This window comes from Calliopsis andreniformis, unplaced genomic scaffold, assembly GCF_051401765.1.
Source record: "Calliopsis andreniformis isolate RMS-2024a unplaced genomic scaffold, iyCalAndr_principal scaffold0135, whole genome shotgun sequence".
NCBI lineage: Eukaryota > Metazoa > Arthropoda > Insecta > Hymenoptera > Andrenidae > Calliopsis > Calliopsis andreniformis.
The window spans coordinates 678312-684478 of NW_027480544.1; positions in this window are offsets into that span (position 1 = coordinate 678312).

Below are 6167 nucleotides of genomic sequence, written 5' to 3' on the forward strand. Positions count from 1 at the left end.
AGGATTGAGGATTGAGGATTGAGGATTGAGGATTGAGGATTGAGGATTGATGATTGAGTATTGAGGATTGAATATTGAGGATTGAGGATTGAGGATTGAGGATTGAGGTTGAGGATTGAAGATTGAGGATTGGGGATTGAGGATTGACGATTGAGGGTTGAGTATAGGGGATTGAGAATTGAGGATTGAGGATTGAAATTGAGTATTGAGGACTGAAGATTGAGGATTGAGATTTGACTATTGAATATTTTGGATTGAGTATTGAACCATGAGTATTCAGAATATTCTATTGAGTATTGAGAATTGAGGATTGATGGTTGAGTATTGAGGATTGATGGCTGAGGGTTGTGTCTTGAATATTGAGGATTGATGATTGAGGATTGAGGATAGAGCACTGAGGATTGAAGGTTGAGTATTGATGATTGAATATTGAGGATTGAGGATTGAGGTTTGAGGATTGAGGACGAGGACTGACGGTTGAGGATTGAGGTTTGAGGATTGAGGATTGTGGATTGAGGACTGAGGATTGAGGATTGTGGATTGAGCAATGAGGATTGAAGATTGATGACTGGGGATTGAGGATTGAAGATTGAGTATTAAGGATTGAAGGTTGGGGATTGAGGATCTAGGATTGGAGATTGATTATTGACGTTTGAAGATTGAGTATTGAGGATTGAGGATTGAGGATTTAGAATTGAGGATGAGGTCTGAGGGTTGAGGATTGAGGTTTGAGGAATGAGGACTGAGGATTGAGGATTGAGAATTGAGGACTGATGATTGAGGATTGAAGATTGAGGATTGTGGATTGAGGATTGAAGGTTGAGTATTGAGGATTGAATATTGAGGATTGTGGATTGAGGATTGAGGATTGAGGTCTGAGGATTGACGATTGAGTATTGAAGATTGAGGATATAGGACTGAGGATTGAGGATTAAGGATTGAAGATTGGGGATTGAGGATCCAGGATTGGAGATTGATTATTGAGGATTGAAGATTGAGGATTGAGGATTGAGGATTGAGAATTGAGAATTGAGGATGAGGACTGAGGGTTGAGGATTGAGGTTTGAGGAATGAGGATTGAGGGTTGAGGATTGAGGACTGAGGATTGAGGATTGAGGATTGAGGATTGAGTATTGAAGATTGAGTATTGATGCCTGAGGATTGAGGATTGTGGATTGAGGATTGTGGATTGAGGATTGAAGATTGAGTATTGGGGATTGAAGGTTGAGGATTGAGGATTTAGGAATGAGGATGGAGGATGAGGATTGAGGTTGGAGGATTGACGATTGAGGATTGAGGACTGAGGATTGAGGATTGAGGATTGAGCCTTGAGGATTGAAGATTGAGGATTGAGGATTGAGGACTGAGAATTGAGAATTGAGTATGAGGACCGAGGGTTGAGGGTTGAGGTTTGAGTAATGAGGATTGAGGTTTGGGGAATGAGGAATGAGGATTGAGGATTGAGGACTGAGGATTGAGGATTGAAGACTGAGTATTGAGGATTGAAGATTGACGATTGAGGATAGAGGATTGAAGGTTGAGTATTGAGGGTTGAATATTGAGGATTGTGGATTGAGGATTGAGGATTGAGGACTGAGGATTGACGATTGAGTATTGAAGATTGAGGATTTATGACTGAGGATTGAGGATTAAGGATTGAAGATTGGGGATTGAGGATCTAGGATTGGAGATTGATTATTGAGGATTGAAGATTGAGGATTGAGGATTGAGGATTGAGAATTGAGAATTGAGGCTGAGACCTGTGGGTTGGGGATTGAGGTTTGAGGAATGAGGATTGAGGGTTGAGGATTGAGGATTGAGGATTGAGGATTGAGGATTGAGTATTGAAGATTGAGTATTGATGCCTGAGGATTGAGGATTGAGGATTGAGGATTGCAGATTGAGTATTGAGGATTGAGGATTGAGGATTGCAGATTGAGTATTGAGGATTGAGGATTGAGGTTTGAGGAATGTGGATTGAGGGTTGGGGAATGAGGATTGAGGATTGAGGATTGAGGATTGAGCATTGAAGATTGAGTATTGATGCCTGAGGATTGAGGATTGAGGATTGATGATTGAGGATCGAGGATTGAAGATTGAGAATTGGGGATTGAAAATTGAGGATTGAGGATTGAGGATTGAGGATGGAGGATGAAGGCTGAGGGTTGAGGATAGAGGATTGAGAATTGAGGATTGAGGATTGAGGATTGAGGATTGAGGATTGAGGATTGAAGATTGAGGATTGAGGATTGAGGATTGAGGATTGAGGATTGAGGATTGAAGATTGAATATTGATGATTGAAGATTGAGGATTGAGGATTGAGCGTTGTGGATTGAGGACGAGAACTGAGGGTTGAATATTGATGTTTGAGGTCTGAGGATAGAGGATTGAGGATTGAGAATTGAGGATTGAGGATTGAGGATTGAAGATTGAGGATTGGGGATTGAACATTGAGGATTGAGGATTGAGAATTGAGGATTGGGGATTGAAGATTGAGTATTGAGGATTGAAGATTGAGGATTGAGGGTTGAGGATTGAGGATTGAGGATTGAAGTTTGAGGATTGTGGATTGAGGATTGAGGATTGAGGATTGAGGATTGAAGATTGAATATTGATGATTGAAGGTTGAGGATTGAGTATTGATGGTTGTGGATAGAGGACGAGGACTGAGGGTTGAATATTGATGCTTGAGGTCTGAGTATTGAGGATTGAGGGTTGAGAATTGAGGATTGAGGATTGAGGATTGAAGATTGAGGATTGGGTGTTGAGGATTGAAGAGTGAGGATTGAGGAATGAGGATTGAGGATTGAGGATTGAAGATTGAGTATTGAGGATTGAACATTGAGGATTGAGGATTGAGAATTGAGGATTGGGGATTGAAGATTGAGTATTGAGGATTGAAGATTGAGGATTGAGGATTGAGGATCGAAGGTTGAGGATTGTGGAATGAGGATTGAGGATTGAAGATTGAAGATTGGGTATTGAGGATTGAAGAATGAGGATTGAGGATTGAGGATTGAGGATTGACGATTGCAGATTACGTATTGAGGATTGAGGATTGAGGATTGAGGATTGAGGATTGAGGATTGAAGATTGAGGATTGAGGATTGAGGATTGAGGATTGAGTATTGAGGATTGAAGATTGAGTATTGAGGATTGAATATTGAGGATTGAGGATTGAGGATTTATGACTGAGGATTGAGGATTAAGGATTGAAGATTGGGGATTGAGGATCTAGGATTGGAGATTGATTATTGAGGATTGAAGATTGAGGATTGAGGATTGAGGATTGAGAATTGAGAATTGAGGCTGAGGACTGAGGGTTGGGGATTGAGGTTTGAGGAATGAGGATTGAGGGTTGAGGATTGAGGATTGAGGATTGAGGATTGAGTATTGAAGATTGAAGATTGGGTATTGAGGATTGAAGAATGAGGATTGAGGATTGAGGATTGAGGATTGACGATTGCAGATTGAGTATTGAGGATTGAGGATTGAGGATTGAGGAATGAGGATTGAGGATTGAGGATTGAGGATTGAGGATTGAGGATTGAGGATTGAAGATTGAGTATTGAGGATTGAATATTGAGTATTAAGGATTGAGGATTGAGGACTGAGGTTGAGGATTGAAGATTGAGGTTTGGGGATTGAGGATTGACGATTGAGGATTGAGTATTGGGGATTGAGAATTGAGGATTGAGCATTGAAATTGAGTATTGAGGACTGAAGATTGAGGAATGAGATTTGATTATTGAATATTGTGGATTGAGTATTGAACCACGAGTATTCAGAATATTCTATTGAGTATTGAGAATTGAGGATTGATGGTTGAGTATTGAGGATTGATGGCTGAGGGTTGTGTCTTGAATATTGAGGATTGAGGATTGAGGATTGAGGATAGAGCATTGAGGATTGAAGATTGAGTATTGATGATTGAAAATTGAGGATTGAGGATTGAGGATTGAGGATTGAGGACGAGGACTGGCGGTTGAGGATTGATGTTTGAGGATTGAGGATTGTGGATAGAGGACTGAGGATTGAGGATTGAGGATTGAGCATCGAGGACTGAAGATTGATGACTGGGGATTGAGGATTGAACATTGAGTATTAAGGATTGAAGATTGGGGATTGAGGATCTAGGATTGGAGATTGATTATTGAGGATTGAAGATTGAGTATTGAGGATTGAGTATTGAGAATTGAGAAATGAGGATGAGGACTGAGGGTTGAGGATTGAGGTTTGAGGAATGAGGACTGAGGATTGAGGATTGAGAACTGAGGACTGATGATTGAGGATTGAAGATTGAGGATTGTGGATTCAGGATTGAGGTTTGAGGACTGAGAATTGAGGATTGAGTATTGAGGGTTGAGGATTGAGGATTGAGGATTGAGGATTGAATATTCAGGATTGGGTATTTCGGATTGAACATTGAGGATTGAGGATTGAGGATTGAGGATTGAGGATTGAAGATTGAATATTGATGATTGAAGATTGAGGATTGAGGATTGAGGGTTGTGGATTGAGGACGAGAACTGAGGGTTGAATATTGATGTTTGAGGTCTGAGGGGTGAGGATTGAGGATTGAGGATTGAGAATTGAGGATTGATGGTTGAGGATTGAAGATTGAGGATTGGGTATTGAGGATTGAAGAATGAGCATTGAGGATTGAGGATTGAGGATTGAGGATTGCAGATTGTGTATTGAGGAATGAGGATTGAGGATTGAGGATTGAGGATTGAGGATTGAGGATTGAGGATTGAAGGTTGAGTATTGAGGAATGAAGGTTGAGGATTGAGGATTGAGGATTGACAATTGAGGATTGAGGATTGAAGATTGAGGATTGAGGATTGAAATTGAGTATTGAGGATCGAAGATTGAGGATTGAGATTTGATTATTGAATATTGTGGATTGAGTATCGAACCATGCGAATTCAGGATATTCTATTGAGTATTCAGAATTGAGGATTGATGGTTGAGTATTGAGGATTGTTGGCTGAGGGTTGTGTGTTGAATATTGAGGATTGGGGATTGAGGGTTGAGGATTGAGGGTCTAGGATTGGTAATCGATTATTGAGGATTGAGGTTTGAGGTCTGAAGACTGAGGATTGAGGATTGAGAATTGAGGAATGAGGATTGAGGATTGAAGATTGAGGATGGGGGACTGAGTGCTGAGGGTTGAGTGATGAGAATTGAAGTTTGTGGATAAAGACTTTAAGATTGCAGGCTGAGTATTGAGTACTGAAAGGTGTGAATTGACGATATTCTATTGAGGATTGAGAACTGACGAATGATTGTTGAGGACTGAGGTCTGAAGGTTGAGCATTCAGGATTGTGGATTCAGGATTGATGTTTGAGGACTGAGAATTGTGGATTGAGGATTGAGGATTGAGGATTGAGGATTGAGGATTGTGGATTGAAGATTGAGGATTGTGTATTGCGTATTGAATATTGAGGATTGAGGATTGAGGATTGAGGATTGAGGATTGAGGACTGAAGATTGAATATTGATGATTGATGATTGAGGATTGAGGATTGATGGTTGTGGATTGAGGACGAGGACTGAGGGTTGAGTATTGATGTGTGAGGTCTGAGGATTGAGGATTGAGGATTGAGAGTTGAGGATTGAGGATTGAAGATTCAGGATTGCGTATTGAGGGTTGAAGAATGAGGATTGAGGATTGAGGATTGAGGATTGCGGATTGAAGATTGAGTATTGAGGATTGAACATTGAGGATTGAGGATTGAGAATTGAGGATTGAGGATTGAGAATTGAGGATTGGGGATTGAAGATTGAGTATTGAGGATTGAAGATTGAGGATTGAGGGTTGAGGATTGAGGATTGAGGATTGAAGTTTGAGGATTGTGGATTGAGGATTGAGGATTGAGGATTGAGGATTGAAGATTGAATATTGATGATTGAAGGTTGAGGATTGAGGATTGATGGTTGTGGATAGAGGACGAGGCCTGAGGGTTGAATATTGATGTTTGAGGTCTGAGGATTGAGGATTGAGGGTTGAGAATTGAGGATTGACGATTGAGGATTGAAGATTGAGGATTGGGTGTTGAGGATTGAAGAATGAGGATTGAGGAATGAGGATTGAGGATTGAGGATTGAAGATTGAGTATTGAGGATTGAACATTGAGGATTGAGGATTGAGAATTGAGGATT